Raw genomic sequence first — 16,870 nt, 5'->3', positions numbered from 1 at the left:
GGGCCCCTGCTTTAGGCTCGGCCCCGTGTCTAGGGCCCTCGGTTCACACTAGCGCTACTCTTGCCACGTGGGAGCCCCCCCCTGCCTGCGTTTGCCCCTTCCCACGCTCCCCTCCGAGAGGCCGCAGAGTTGGCTCCTCCACGCCCCCTGCCACTAGGAGCTGAGCGGCAAACAGCAGTGGCAGGAAGAAGAGCCCAGGGAAGGGAAACGCGCGGCTCGGGCGATCGACGGCGGGTGCAGCTCGAGCCGCACGTTTCTGACGGAGCAGCAGAGACCACCCCGTAATGCTGCATTCAAAGCTGCACTTTCTCAAACGAAAGCACAGCGTATGGCACGCAATTTGGAGATGACAGAATAGGGGAGAGGCCTGGCATGGGCGCAGCCTGCACCATGTACATCGGTAGTTACAGCAAACAAAAATTGCATTCCACTTATTCGTGTACAACCCCCAGTGCATGGAGCACTATATTTAGAGGTGAAAAGCCTGTCTTGGACAAATTCCTTTGCCTGGGTAGAATGCAGAGAGCAAGGAGTTGCCAAATAGGATAGCTGACAGCTTTTATTGCGAGAGAAGACATTCTGCGTTTTAAAAGTGGTTTGCTCTGACAGGGGTGCAGTAACAAAGAGGCATGACCTGCTGAATCTGAGAAAACACCTTGTTTTGTTTCGTTTTTCCCCCCCTCTCGGTTTTGTTTTGTTTCATTTTAAACGTCACTGCAGCAAAACCTGCCAGCGCTCTCGGCGGAGGGGTGTTGGCGGAGCGTGTGGGTAGGCGCAGGGGGCATGGCTGTTCGGGACTGTTCGTAACTCTAGTAACGGGCGTTCGTATTGGAGGCTGTGTTGGGGATTAAAACCTGCACAAGCCAACCGGGGCAGGGCCAAACGCGTGTGAGGGGGCCGGTCTGAAGCTGCTGCTGTTCACATACCCCATATTGTATGTCAGTGGGTAGACAAGGAGACAATGTTCATTTTATTTTAGGGCTGTGTGGAGAAGGTGAGAGAGAGAGAGAGAGAGAGAGAGAGAGAGAGAGAGAGCAAGCGAGTGAGCGAGACGAAGGCCAGGGAGACAGAGAGAGAGAAAGAGCAGCCTTTTTCTGTCACCTGGTGCTAAGTGTTTGCAGAGTTTTTCCCTCCAAACACCTGTCATGCTGTTACTGTAAAGTCCAATTAACACCGTGAGCCTGGCTCTGTTCTGCAGCTTCCCGCCCCTCATCTCTACATTTACCTGCGCTCCCAGTCTGTTTCAAGGGAGCTCGCAGGACAGAGCACGACTGCTGCTCTCCCTCACTCCGCTTACTGCCTAAGAATATCGTTTATGAAAAGAAAGAACACACAACACAAGTGATTACAATAGCACTGCATCGCTAAATAACACCTTAAATACAGCTGAGCAAGTGTCTGTATTTCATGTTCTCTTTTTAGCATTGCTATTATATTTAATCCTGTATCTACAGCTTGACAAAATATATATATAAAAGGTGCTTATTTGATTAATCAGCTATTATTAATGCTCTGGTAATTGAAGCATTTAGGTGGTAAACAGGTGTAGAAGTGTGCGTTTTGTACAGAGATATATGCTGAGGACTAGTTTGCTGGCTCTAAAAAACAGTGCTTGATGTGTATTAAGGAAACTCTCCAGGAAATTTTGATTGTTGTTTGTTTACTAAAAAAAAAAACCAAACCTAACAGACAAAGTAGAATTAAACTCTAAAAAATGTATCATTCTTAATGACATTTTGAGGAGTTGAGTATGAAATGCATGTAATATGCATTTATGCAAATGTATGAATGGGAATTATTCCTTGAATACATTTAAAGGCCAACATTTGCATACAGAGTCATAATTAACTATTTACAACTTGGGTCCCAGTGAGCTTACCCAAGTGTAATTTTTCTGCAATACGAGTCTATCAAAACTCGCCTAACCAATTAACTATTCTGTGCAAGGCCGTTTTTGTAGAGAAAGGGCTTCAGATGTTTCAAACTGTTTGTTTGAACCAGAGCGGTCCAGGGAACGGCAAAGTTCGGAGCCGAGGCCCTGTGACGAGACTGGCGGCGTGTAACCTTTCCTGCGCTCTCCCAGGTGGCAAGGGGAGATGGAAGTTTCCCTGATTAGTTTACGCTTTCACAACCAAATCAGCATAATAAAGCGTGTGGCGAAGACGCCGGGATCCGGCCGCTTATTTGCACTTGCTAGGAGGAAACGCTGCCTCGCCTCCTCTGTGACTCTGAGGCGCCAGGTCGCATGGCGCACCCACTGTCTCTGGCCCTGCCTCCGCCCCGCGGCCTCCTGCCCCCTGGCAGAGCCGCGCTCCTCTGCGACCCCCGGCGGGCTGAAAGCGCCCGTCCACCTTAACGAAGCCGCAAAATAGCCTCCTCCAGACCGCTCAGGACTGGGCCGGCGATCCAGGGAAGGGAGGGCAGAGCACTCAGCAGGGGGTAGGGAAGGCTGCTCTGCTCGCTGATCAGAGAAGGCATGCTTCCGACGAACCGCTGAAGGCGCCCCCTGAAAAACCAACTGATTAGGCTTCGCCGTCACCCGAGCCCCCGGCTGGAAAACTCTTTTTTCCCACTCCCTCACGCTTCCCACACTTGTTTGTTTCTTGCTCTCCCTTTGCCTTTTGTCATCCTCGCATAGTGACGGATGCGGGCTCTCGGTGGTGGGGGGGCTTTGCGCGTAATTAGCTGAAACTTCTCCAAGTCCTGACATAAAGAAAGTGCGCGCTGTGGCTCAGAAATGTCTTCCTTGTTTGTTTGCTTTCCTTTTTAAAAAAAAAACCCTCCATGAATCTTCCTTTTCTGTGCAGATCAAAGTGTTTCATGGAGTCCCGCATATGAGCCTGAGTTTTAGCTCTTCAATTTTTTAGGAAGGCCTGCCACATGCATATAGCTGCAACACGCAGAATGGACATAGGAAAGAGTTGTCCTATACTGTCCAGACAATCCCTTCAGACATCCTCCAGACATCTGAAGATATTGTTTGCTTCCAAGAATCCACTGAGCTTCCGAGTTCCTGCAGTCCTTTGCTCCAAATCTTATTCTGTATAGATCCTATGTTTTACATCCAAGCCATGCAGAGAAAGCGGTGCATAAATATATGATTAATTTATAGATTATGAAATTCCATGTTTCACACCATCTGTTCCCATGGTTATATGAATTATCAGGGCTGTCAGACAAATCTGGACTCATTCTGTCTTCTCTAAGTCGGGTTTACATACAGTGAATGCTGGACAGACAACAGTAACCAGTGTTGCAATTAAGATGTTTACAATAGGCCTTTATTTCTGCATGTTCTTCCTCTTCTTCAGCACCAGGATTCTTGGTCCTGATCCGGATGGGTGGTCATATGTCTCCTGTGTGGCACACGTAGTACGTGAGCAGAAGCCTCTTTTGTTTCATTTTGAGGGCAAATCTTTCCTTTTTTCTCTACTCTGCAGTTTTTGAAGCAATGCCGGTGAGGTTTGATTGGTTCTCACACGCAGCAGCCCCATGTGAATCTGAAAGTGTCAGAGGCGAGCGATCGTGTGAACCAGTTGGGAGAAGTTGACGACGGCTCTCGGTGCGATTGCGTGAGTGGAGCTGGTGCTTGCATCACAGCGGCCCCACCCACTCGTGGTGTAAGCCTGGGCTCAACCCAGCGAAGCCCCACTCCCTCTCCACATGAGCCTCGGCTCGCCGCGGCATGACCTCAAACCCCCCCCCCCCCCCGGGCGAGGGCCTGGGTTCACCCCCAGTGAGGCCCCGCCCCCTCTTGATGTGAGTCTGGGCTCAACCCACCTTGGCCCCTCGTGGCTCCGCCTCCTCTCGGCATAAAGTAGGCCTCTGCTTTTCTGCCCCATTAGTACCCGGACGCCCTGCTAAAGCTGCAAAGCCATTCATTATTCATGGGCGTGCAGGCAGAGGCGCCTGATAAATTCGCACTTTAAGTGACAATGAGTGACACATCCTGTTTTCTTTTTTTTCACGCTTTTCCATCTTTTTTCCTTCCTTTCCTTTTTCCCGTGCCCTTCTCTCCCCGCCGCCGGTGGCACGGTGGCCAAAGGTCTGGCCCGGTCCTCCGCTAATGACCGGCATGATGTATGTGCGACGGAACGGTGGCTGACACGGTGACTTAGCTGGGCTCAGTCCTCGGGCCCTGCACTGGAGGGTGGAGGTGGAGGGGGCAGAGGTGGGGGTTGGGGGGGGGGGGGGGGGGGGGGGGGGGGGGGGTTAGCTATCTCCAGCTCCAAACCTGGGCGCCCAGCGTGGCACGGAAACTCCTCATTAGCTCGGACACGCAGGGTCGACCTGCAGGGGAGGCAGAAAGGGGCGGGTGGACAGGGTGTCTTGGACAGGTGGGGGCGGAGAAGGATTCTCCGCTGCAGGGAATGTGATGGCATTCATTCATCCTCCGCCCGAGAGTCAGAAAGGAGCGCTCACACAGACCACCAGCAGGCAAACACTGTTTAAAGGTTGTTTTCAGTCCGAGTCTTTTATGGTATATAAATGAGCGCTTGTAGTGATTGTTTAAAAGGTTAAAAAAAATACAGAGTTCATACTGTTTTGTTCATTTTTCTTATATTGGTTATTTACAGTTACAGTCATAACAGCTAATACAGTAAGCCACATTTATGTTTCTCCCAAGCAAATTTTTTTGCTGTTTCTTACAAATCATCGCAGGTTCGTCACGTAACAAAACAAACTAAAAATTAAACTCGATTGTTTTCTCGGCGCTCCGGCTACATGGGTGAATGGTGATTGGCTGTGCGATGCTATCGAAGCTCCCAACTATTTTATTCTATTTCCGACTCCCGGCAGGCGCGGTGGTAGTCGTGCGTCTCTACTCGCGCGAGCGGAGTGCGCATGTAACTCCTCTGCTCCGGAGCTGTGGCGAAGTCAAGCGCTCGCGCAGAACAGAGGCGGCGCCCCGCGTGTGGCTAGCTTTGAGAACCGGGCTCTCTGGGGTGCTTCCAAAGTATCTGCTGCCAAAAGAAGGCGCCTCTGGGGAATGCTTTGGAGAAATACAAACACAATCTCAGAGTGACCAGTTTAACCCTTTTCTTATCATGTAAATATCTAAATGTTCCCCGTTTAATTCTTAGTGTGCTTCATGCACGAAAGCAAGCGGAACCATGCTCCTCAGTGTATTATCCACAACGCGATTGTAAGAATTTACTGATAACGGAAATCACACAATATGCATAATTTTAACAGTAATGCAAAATGATGTATTCTGATTGGCCAGCGAGCAGCGAACTGTTCCTCATGGTGATCACTAACTGACACTTATTCATGCCGTTCTTGGAATGAGATGAATGCCATGATGGCTTCGATAGAACATAATCAGTGTCAAACCTCAGACCTTTACGAAAGCTTCTCTGTCATGACTCATTCAGTGACTAATACATTTAATTCATGTAGATAATAAAATGTAAATGGACACGAAAACATTCACATTTGTGCAATGGTCATCCATCATTTGATGGTTACGTTTATATGGCATGCTGGCACTTGGCATTATAGTCGCTATCAAAGGTGCCCATACCTCTTCAGCTTGCCTGTGACTTGGATGTGGGTGCGACCATAGATCCTCATTAGACAGGCGCGTCTCTGGGCTCCGCTCCATCTCTCATTGGACACTCACCGGAAGGTTCTCTTCAAATCCCCTGGGGCGATCTGGGGAGTGCACCACGCTCCAGCACATCCCGTTTGAATCATTCCATTTGTCTGCCGTGGTCCGGCTACCACAGGCCAACGCTTTAGCTTCAGACATAGCCACCAGCGCTATAACAAAGCCATTAGATGCTGATTTGTATCGCTGTGCTGTAAGAATTGCTGATGAAGTAGCAGAGCTCAAAGGAATCTGCGAATAAACCTGACGATAGTCTAAATCTCATGAGCTAAAGGGTGTAACGATGGGAATAACAGTAAGAAGCATCCTGGGATATTTGGGATACTACGTCACTGGTGGATGGAAGTGACATTTCTCATAAATAATAGGTCACACCTTTGTATTGTGATTTTTTTAAAAGCTGAGCTTCACCCTTTCGTCACTCATTTTGAAAAAGAAACAATAACGACTGCTGCTAATATACTGTTCTGGGTTGGTGTCCTCTGAAGCTGATAGCCATGTAAAATGTTCGCTGTTAGCCAAAGAGGAGGCGACAATAAAGGCTAGGTGTCAGAGCGAGAGTAGCGACCCGTCTGTGCCTGTGGAAGACAGTCGGTTTATTTGTCTAGAGAGTCTGCTCCAGTACCTGGCCAGCCCTATTACCTGGGCAGGCAGGTGAGGAAAAGTGTATGCTGGGTATGTATATGTTTAAAATAGATGTCTAGATCATCAGCATTCAGTATGATATTTGGAAGGTCTCAGGTTTCTTTTTTACTTGGCATCTCTCTCCCTTCTTTTTGTCTTTCTTCTCCATTCTTCCTCTGGCACTCCAGTGTTGCTAACGGTAAGATATGTGGCCACGGTCAGCTCTGTTCACACCGTGTCCTCTGCGTTGGATGGGGCCCGATGCTGTCAGATTCGTGGCTGGCCACATTCGTATCCCTTTATCTGGAATTTTAATTGCAGCCCCTTTTTGTCTGCACAGACAAGAAATGTTTTTCAAAGCATGCTTTTGTTCCTGGTTTCCCAGTTATACCAATCAGCTATGACTTCAGTCCTATTCTTTTAAGGGAACAGCAAGTGTGTGCTGACATAATGATGTACACATGTTTGACACACTGATTCCACACCAGGAACACTCACTCCAGAACACACATCTTCAGGACAGTACCATGGTAACACTTTTTGTGTTAGAAACAGGCATTTACAGACCTTAGAAACCTTTCATCATCATAGAAAACATTTTTCAACAAATATACCTAAACTACTCAGCGGTTTATGTACATTCAAACCAAGTGGTTCATTAGCTCACCATGACAATCAAGAAGAACCCGAAATGCCCCAAATATTGACTCTCAACAGCACATGTTGTAAGGTAAATGAATTTAGCTTTGAATAGACGTATAAATAATACTTTTGTTTTCTGTTCATGCATAAAAAACATTCCCTTTTCAACACTGAATATGCAGCATTTGGTAAAGCTTTTTGTATTATCATATATTTTTATATCCTGTGCATAGTTTGCCTGAACTGAATTGGAAGTATGGCTACATATATATGTAGTGACATGTCTTGTGGGCCTACAGTGAATGAGGACAAAGAGGTCGGTTTGTATAGAAATGCACTGCTAGTCATGGAGGGTCTGTGCAAAGTTTTAATGGCGTTTTGCAACTCTGTGCAGCCTGTCACGAAGCTTAAGTTCATATGCGGTGTCAGATTCATGCACAGCTGTGCGTGTGTTGGTGTGTGCATGCATGTGTGTGTGTGTGTGTGTGTGTGTGTGTGTGCACGCGTGGAGGAAGACAAACACTCGCATGTCTGCCCGCTGTTTCCCTGAGCACCGTGGGAGGGGAGCAGAGCTGGAGGAGCTTACCCAGGCTGAGCGGCACAGCTCCGGGCTCTCCTCGTTAGGAGGCTGTCCGTCAAACCGGAGACCTTGTGAACTTGCCGCGCGGTGCCACAAGCCTGGGACATGTGGCGCATACGCCGGAGCCCAGGCGCGGCAGCCTGCTGTAGCTCTGGGGCGGGAGTAAGTTCAGGCGCGGGACTCCACTCGGAGGCCTCATAAGAGAGAGTGTGTCTGCTGATGTGACTTAAAGCCTTTATGTAACATGGAGGACTAAGGTAGGCCATGCAGGTATGTGAAAAACACAGGTCGCCTTTAGTGGGGAAAGAGAGAGAGAGAGAGAGAGAGAGAGAGAGAGAGAGAGAGAGAGAGAGAGAGAGAGAAAGAGAGAGAGAGAGAGAAGAGCAGAGAAGAGTAGAGATGGATGCACACTGCCATCCAGTGGTGTAGGTTGGACATTCTGGCCCCTCAAAATGCATGGCTTTCACAGCCATAGGTTGAGCCTAGTCTTACAGTCACAGTGTTGAGTCTGCCATAAATCTTTTTAAAAGAGGTAGGATCAGTCTCTCTCTAGGAAAATAACGGTTGATTTATAAGACCTTAAGCATCCCCCAACACAAATGCTCCATTCACCCTCCCCCCAGAAATATACAGTACATTGAAAAATCAGAACATAAATGGTGATGCAGCCAACCTGTTCAGTGACAGGAACATTACACTTTCACAGAGTGTAAAGGCTGCATGAGGAAATGAAACTGCTGCTCTTTTTTCAGTGAAACCATCATTTCTGCTCTTGCAAACGCTAGGCGTCTCCAGCGGCAGCAGAAGGCAAGTGTGAAATCCGGCAGGGTGGAGTCAGCAGCACACGGCTCCTCCCAGCGACTGTGCACCAGAGGAGATACCAAAAAAAAACAGAACTTTGCGGAAACTTTGAGTTTTATAGATTTTGCAGTTAAATTCACTTCAGTGTGAAGACGTGTCCTCAGTCCCCAGGCTCACACTGATTCATGGGCGTGTAGGCTACATTATTGTCTTTCTGACTTCTGTATTCTACAGTGATGACATGAAGAGATTCTGGGGGGCTGTGCTGCTGTAACTAATGCTGAAGGAGTTAATGAAATATTAATACTTGATCTTTGGTGATCATCTGTTTTGTTTTTTATTCTTCTTTTTCTTCTTCGTCTTTTAAACCACTGCCAAAATAGCATTATATAGTGCATTAGGTAACGTCACCAAGTTGTGAGATTCAGCATTAATAAACCATAATATGGTTCAAATATAATGTTGACAAAGTAACACCATTATTGGATCACTGGCTTGCTTCAGTGAATAAAAGGTTTTTCCACCTTGTTATCCACATATATGCATAAATGCATATGAATATGATATATACAGTATATTGTGCATTGGGATTTAGCAGAATAAAATCTTAGCACTTCTCAATTCCGGTTTTCTCATTCTGTATATGTAAGATAATAGGTGTTACTAGACTGTATAGAAACGTTTCACTTTGAAACTAGTTGTTTAGTTTTTTTATTTAGAATAGGTATGTTTGTCTAGTTTGTCAGATGTAACAAACCTCTTTTGAGCAATGTACAGTCATGCCAGGTTACATATTGCAGCATCAGAGGATGCTTTGGGAATCAACTTGACGGCTCATATATGCGAGTAGTTTTATGGTAGAACTACTGCCAGTGGTATGCAGAGCAACCCTCCCCGGCGGGCCTCCACCCGTCAGTCTCCACTGACGGGTTTGTGCGTGTCACCCTACCACTGCGAGGTCAGTACGTGCTACGGCCAACAGACTTTATCAAGAAATCTTTCTTTTGCATTCCTCAATTTAAACTCATTATCAAACTCACATGTCTAGATGAATATGCACTGTTATTGTGTTGACCCACATTCATGGAACACCTGGGTACTCTAAGAGGAACTAACAACAGGGGAAAAAATCTACAAATTTTCTAACTATCTATTGTCTCACTGCTTATTTCTCGTAAAGACAATGCAGTAAGTTTCTCTGTAATCACTTCCTGCAATTTTATAGGCTATAGACAAAACAGTGGGTGGAGGCCAACATGGCAGCCTGCATGCATGTAGTGTGGCTAAAAGAGTTGTCCTTGAACACGTATTGTGGGCTGGCTGGTTCAAATACATGAATATTATATAATTATAGTAATTGCTGTAACTTTGAGAGAAAGGATGCGTACAGGCAGGTCTTGCTGTCATTTTGTCCAAGTTTTTTTTTTCCCCAAGCCTGCTGTTCCCATGATGTTCCATATGTCGCTCGGACGCTACCATTGAGTTTTTCAGATATGCAGAAGGTGGAGAGTTAAAAACTAGGGTGTCTGTCCCCTTAATAGAGTACCAGTGAGCTTACTAGAGTAACAGTGAGCTTTATATAGAAAAGAAACAAATGAGACAAACAAGTCACAGATGCCATCAATAATGTCAATAATCAGGTAATTGGGAGGTGTTTGTGTGTGTGTGTGTGTGTGTGTGTGTGTGTGTGTGTGTGTGTGTGTGTGTGTGTGTGTGTGTGTGTGTGTCAGTGGGCATGTCCCCATGATACCATTAATGAACTTATATGTCAGCTATGGCTAAATGATTAAACTATTTGATACCTTAATCTAAGACAGAACATAAATTGTATCTTAAATTGCGATATTGGTCTGGGTCATCCCAGTGAGATATTTCTCTTCAAATCATTTCAGTATAACTTGGCCAGTTGTGTTATGATTGTGGTTGGAACAAAACTCTGCAGGGGAGTAGATCTGTATGACTGGAATGAGGCTTAGGTGGTATTTTGAGGCAGTCAGAGAGAAATGTTTTCTCAAGTAGTGTTTCTAGAAATTTTAATAGATGTTCAAAAACTAATAAAGACCAACACTAGATGATCACCAACTGGATGCAATTATCATTGGTGCTGTAAATATGCTTAATGCTGTCCAAAGTCAAAGGGCAAGTTATGTATTATCTGTGCCCAGAAAGGCAGTGTCAGATTGAGGTGCATATATGTCAAAGGTCAGAGCAATAGGAAATTACAACAGGTTTAATTAGCTCATTATAATTAGTTTCAGTGAGCACACAGGTAACTGCTATTCCCTTACAGATCTAGCCTTTATGACAATTTTAAATTTTAAATCGATTTTAGTCTTAGCCTTCTTTTAGTTTAGCCACTGAAATGGTATTTGGTAGTCTGCTTCAAGCAGATACACCCTATTCTTCTGTACACAGAGCAAAACAGTCACATTTGTATGTCTGTTGATCCAGTTGTTCCTAGGACCTGGGTATGGCACAAGGACAAATCATATTTCAGCCATGCACGCTCATTGTCAGCGTAAGCCAGTTATTAGCCTGTAATTACTATGTTAACGGAATTTTGATGAGTACTTTCTATGTCCTGACACAGTGAATGTAAACAGGTCATGATTGGATTAGCCTAGCTCTATAATTCCTTTAGTTCCATTGTATATGCTTTCAGTTTTTACCCATATGGATTGAGACACTTCGTATCATATTTAGCACCTTCAAATAAACGCCACGCAATCTTTAGAAATATAAACAAATGATTTTTCAAATGTTTGTTTCTTTCGCTGTTCTTATGAAGGCATCTTTGCTAATGATACACTGACTGAGTGGCTGACCCACTGTCCATTGTTGAAATCTACATGTGTGAGGGTAGGGAACTCTGCCATAATGCTAGCTATAAGTTAGCATTCATGCAAAAATGATTAGCGTTTGATATTATTTTAGTGCTGAAGAGCAATAAACGTTTTTTCTTATAAATGGTGATTATTATTCTTACATTAATCGCTTAATTACAGTTAAGTAGTTATACAGATGTGTTACATCCAAGAGTGATTGTTTTTTTTTTTTTTTCTTGTTGCTGGGGAATTGTTCGTTTATTAGTTAGCTACATCCAAATGACTATTTTTTCCAATGTTAGCTAGGGGCTTTGTTTGATGAACAGTTTAACAGTTTCTTGGTTATAATGGGGAGATTATTATCACTATTAATCTACCTAACGATGTGTTATGCTTTGCACAGGCAAAAAAAACAACAAAAAAACAACACATTTCTGCTCCTCATGAACAGGACAATATTAGCTACCATTAGCTAGCAGGCTCTGAGGCACATTTCCTATCTGTACAGTAGCTATGAAAGATCAGTCTCATTTTATAATCAGCCACTACACTAGTATTTTGAGGAAAGAAAACACCAAAACAAATGTTTTATTTTTTTTTTCAAGGGTAATTGTAGGGTGAGAATCTTTTAACATTACTGACTGCCTCTCTACTGCTGAAATACACGCTTACAAAAGAGATGCGCTGTACGCCGTGTATACCGTTTGCTGTCACAGTTCCCGAAGCAGAAAGTTCAGAAAGTTCCAGAAGGCTGGACCTCCTCACACTCATTCACTGAATTCATACGTAAGACTAAACGAGTCCACTGTGGAACGATAACAACTGTTCAAATGGTTTATGGGTGTGTTCATGTGTATGGATGAGAGATAGAAAAGTGGAAGTGGTCACTCGAGATTAAGACAGCAATACTAATCTTTTGGGTTTTTTTTGTCACGCATGTTCTGTTTGAGATTTTTCTCTCTTTCTTTGATAGGTGTGGCAGTGTTTTCCTGTGATGAGATTATTCATTTACACGTGTGTCTCAGGGTTATAGAATTAAACCTTATCCAAACAAATCAGACAGGAACATTCTCCTTCACTGTCAAACCTATGCATATCCACGTGTGCATGTCATATCTCAAACTTTACTGATGCTGCATAAACAATGACAGTCATCACAGTCAATGAAGAACAGGCATTCCATACAATTGAACCAGTGACTGATTTTGTTATGTAAATGTTCATGAAATATTTGTAGAGATTGTTACTTGAGGTCAATACATTAGATTCTAATGTCTGGGCCAATTCTTAATGAAATTAATTGAACAATCATGAAATCCTACAACATTAGAGTCAGTACTTTATGGTCAATTTTAAATGATAAAAAATCACCTGTTGACTTGACAAAGCAAATAGAAATTCTAGAAAGGTTTCTGTCAAGAAAGCTGCTCTTGTGAGTTCTCATATGAATATGCCTCTGCTACTTCCTCAAACAGGTGGGAAACCAAAGAGAGGAAAAGAAGAATGAGCAAGGAAGTGGTATCTTGCAGCACACCCTACGTTGAAGGCCCTAGAAAAGTGAGATGTATTCATGGAGTCCTTAAACTATATGAACGTGTCTTCCGCTTTTAACCCTAAACAGAAGACTAAATGAATTAGATTTAGATCTGTTCTCATATTATTTGCATGGAGAAAATGTGTCATTATTCAGTGTGGATGTGGAATGGATGTTTTAGAATTTTAGTAGGATTTGTTAATGTGAAGGGTGTTTATTCGTAATATGGTATTTGTATAATATTTTTGGTGCTTCCTTCACTTCATCGATGCTTTTGTTGTAAGTGGGTTATTTTATAGTGGGACAGTTTAGTAAGTTTGGACACACACCACAGCCCACTAATTGGTAAATCTGAAAGCGAATTATTATTATTATTATTATTATTATTATTATTATTATTATTATTATTATTATTATTATTATTAACGATAACGGCACTCACAAGCATTAGAAACGTTAACACGAACATGAAACAGTTGACATTAAACGCGCACGAATACAGTTGACAGTAACGAAAACATTTAACGTCACCATTAAACATTAACACGCTACGTCAACAATGACCAACGACGCTGCACACCCTGACGTGGGTTTACACATAGACACACGAGGCGCAGGTGTGTGCAGGCGTGGCCACAAACGAAGGTCCTCCCACTGCACGTGGCTAACCAAACCGTGTGCTTCGCGGGAGGCGAGCGTTCCGTGACAGGCGGACGTTTTCTATATGGATGATCTTGAAGCCCTTAATATGTTGGTTCATATTTTTAAAGGGTGACACAGAAGTACAAGGTGAGAGACTGTGGCGTGTCTTATTAAAATGCAACTTCCTGTTAAGGCGCCCTTAGCGCATTACTGAAGGTGAGCGTGTTCGTGTCATTGCTCTTTTTCTCAAGCCTAAAGCAAGCTTCAGTACACTGGGGGTTTATAAACACCCAGGAAACCGTGCCAACTGATTAGACACCAGAGAAAACGTAAGTTTGAGAAGTTGGAGTGTTCAATGAGCAAAATCTACAATGATTTCTATTACAAAAGCAGGAAAAAATCCCCCCAAAAGCAAAAATAGACCAATGTTTAACTCTTTGTTTCTGTTTCTACCAGGACTTATGGTGTCTTAGAAGAGGCACTTGTACCCCTGGTAATGGCGAAATTTCTTGGGCTAATGTTCTTGGTCCTAACAGGATTAGCAATATGTAAGTACAAAATTTTATTGGTAACATTTTTTGAATGGAGGCACGTTTCAAAGTTGTCATTAGGGGCTAAATAGTGACAGGATGCTTTTTATCCAGACGGGTACATATGAATTAAAACCTGAGCATAACTATACTGTTTTTATTTGATCTTTAACATTTTTTGTTTAGAGATGAGAATGTTAGTGTGATACTGGTCTGAAGGGCCTACTATCCTTAACACATGTAAATGTGAACATAGTAGATTATAGTTTACAGGATTATCATAATAAAAAATGTTTCTAAAATGGAACTGCTAGAATTACGTAATTCTTAATTTAAGGAATTCTCTTTGTGAGGGTAATATTAAACATAAAATATAAAAATATATAGAGTCAGAGCAATTTTGATGGAAGTTAAAAATGAGCAACTTTGCAGCTAATCCTCATGGCAGGTAAGTAACTGCACCCTTGAAGTGTAATTATTGTCTGCTTTGTGTGGTCACAATGGAGGAAAAAATTAAAAGCTGGTGTTTACATTAGACTATGTTATGCTCATGATCTTGTCAAATAGGTAGCGACTCAAACATGGATTTATGTAATGAAATTGTGATCAAAACCCCTTTTAGACAGTGTATTAGACTACAGCCTCTCATCCACATGTTTTAACTGATGTCAATACCAACCAAAAATTAGTAAGAGTAACATAAAGTACATTTTGTATTAGTGTATTGTAAGGAACATGTGTAGCCTGTATGATATTATTATGGTATTAATTTAAAATATATTAATATACTCTCAGTTCTTGTAGACATAAATATGAGCACATCCTTTCCTCCACACAACCCCTCACGTCAACAGCAACAATTACCCACAACCACTGCTGGAACAGGTAATGATCTCTTATACTGCAGTATGATTCATATAATGAAATTGTGATCATAACTTCTTTCTACACACAGTGTTTTAGACTAGAGGCTCTCATCCACGTGTTTCGCATGTACACAGATCAATACAAACGGGGTTTGCTACAGCAGATCTGTTTTGTCTGAAGAGTAATAAAAAAGTAAAAAGCTGCTGATTAAATTGGTAATGTTGGACTCTGTTATGCTCATGATCTTGTCATACAGATAGCGACTCAAAGATGGCCTCTACTTCCACACAGCCAACCTCATTCAACAGTCTCACCAACAGTATCAGTCAAGGTAATCCTGCCTCCACTCATCATTCCTGACACTCTTAATCACTCCTGCACTCCTCAAACTCCCACCTCTAGTCAAAATCTCACAATTCAAAACTTTGGTTTGGGCTCAATTTGTATTAATCTACAAAATCTAGAGACATTTCTCCTCCTGTAACTTCACTGTGTATGATCCACATCCAGGCATTATGGTATGATGTGCTATATAATACAGTATCATACAGATTTTCTACTAAGTGATTATTCATTTTTATTTCATTGCTTCTTTTTAGTATTTTCCCTTTGTTTCAGCTTGACTGCTTCTTGATTATTGCACTAATAACAATGAGTGGTATAATGGCCTCCAAATGTATTAGTATTATTAAACCAAATCTTTGTAGCAAGCTCAAGCAAACAGTAGTGCAAACAGCCTTCCACCACTAAGCTCACATCACCACCTAAATGTAGCTCCAGTTGGACCAGCAAAGCAGCATGTATGCTCTCCTCCACCCAGTATCATACATCCACTGCAACCAGCAACCTCCATCGGGTCCCTTCGTGTTAATTTTTATATGAAGTGCAACTATTGTACTCTCAATCAACTTTCCTGGAGATGGTGACTGAATTACAAAAGACTGATCAGATATCTGAATCCAAGTATCTTAGATATAAGATGGATAATTTCTTATGAACTAATTACATGAGATGATACTACAGGCTTTCCTGCAAATATGACTTGAGATGTGTCTCAAACACAAAATAGCAAATGTCATAACAGATCCATTGTGTCTTATTCTAAGGTTTAGTATAAATAATATTTTTGTATATGGTGCAATAAAAAACAAGCAAGCAAGCAAACAAACCAACAAACAACAACAATACGAAAAGTCACACCAGATAATTTGAACTACATTTTGAATAGTATAGGGAATTCTTTCATGAATTGTTGCTTCTTCTAATCCTCTAATACATCTCTTATTGTGCAGAATGAACTCAACTCAGCACATGACAGGTGGGGTCAGCACACGGCTCCTCCCAGCGACTGTGCACCAGAGGAGATACCAAAAAAAACAGAACTTTGCGGAAACTTTGAGTTTTATAGATTTTGCAGTTAAATTCACTTCAGTGTGAAGACGTGTCCTCAGTCCCCAGGCTCACACTGATTCATGGGCGTGTAGGCTACATTATTGTCTTTCTGACTTCTGTATTCTACAGTGATGACATGAAGAGATTCTGGGGGGCTGTGCTGCTGTAACTAATGCTGAAGGAGTTAATGAAATATTAATACTTGATCTTTGGTGATCATCTGTTTTGTTTTTTATTCTTCTTTTTCTTCTTCGTCTTTTAAACCACTGCCAAAATAGCATTATATAGTGCATTAGGTAACGTCACCAAGTTGTGAGATTCAGCATTAATAAACCATAATATGGTTCAAATATAATGTTGACAAAGTAACACCATTACTGGATCACTGGCTTGCTTCAGTGAATAAAAGGTTTTGTCCACCTTGTTATCCACATATATGCATAAATGCATATGAATATGATATATACAGTATATTGTGCATTGGGATTTAGCAGAATAAAATCTTAGCACTTCTCAATTCCGGTTTTCTCATTCTGTATATGTAAGATAATAGGTGTTACTAGACTGTATAGAAACTTTTCACTTTGAAACTAGTTGTTTTGGTTTTTTATTTAGAATAGGTATGTTTGTCTAGTTTGTCAGATGTAACAAACCTCTTTTGAGCAATGTACAGTCATGCCAGGTTACATATTGCAGCATCAGAGGATGCTTTGGGAATCAACTTGACGGCTCATATATGCGAGTAGTTTTATGGTAGAACTACTGCCAGTGGTATGCAGAGCAACCCTCCCCGGCGGGCCTCCACCCGTCAGTCTCCAC

The 16,870-nt window shown here is 42.7% G+C and overlaps 1 long non-coding RNA gene across 2 annotated transcripts; it reads left to right on the top strand.

Moving 5' to 3' along the window:
* Nucleotides 1-13,256: 13,256 nt before the first annotated feature.
* Nucleotides 13,257-16,540, top strand: LOC113569073. 2 transcript variants are annotated; one of them, XR_004775672.1, is made up of 5 exons: nucleotides 13,257-13,409; nucleotides 13,719-13,810; nucleotides 14,588-14,677; nucleotides 14,916-14,990; nucleotides 15,952-16,540. It is a non-coding gene; the product is annotated as an uncharacterized LOC113569073 (long non-coding RNA). The 2 variants fall into 2 exon arrangements; XR_004775671.1 differs by lacking the exon at nucleotides 13,257-13,409 and adding an exon at nucleotides 13,447-13,591.
* Nucleotides 16,541-16,870: the final 330 nt, after the last annotated feature.

The sequence above is a fragment of the Electrophorus electricus genome, chromosome 26, assembly GCF_013358815.1.
Source record: "Electrophorus electricus isolate fEleEle1 chromosome 26, fEleEle1.pri, whole genome shotgun sequence".
Taxonomy (NCBI): Eukaryota; Metazoa; Chordata; class Actinopteri; order Gymnotiformes; family Gymnotidae; genus Electrophorus; species Electrophorus electricus.
This window is presented reverse-complemented; position numbering and strand designations above follow the sequence as displayed.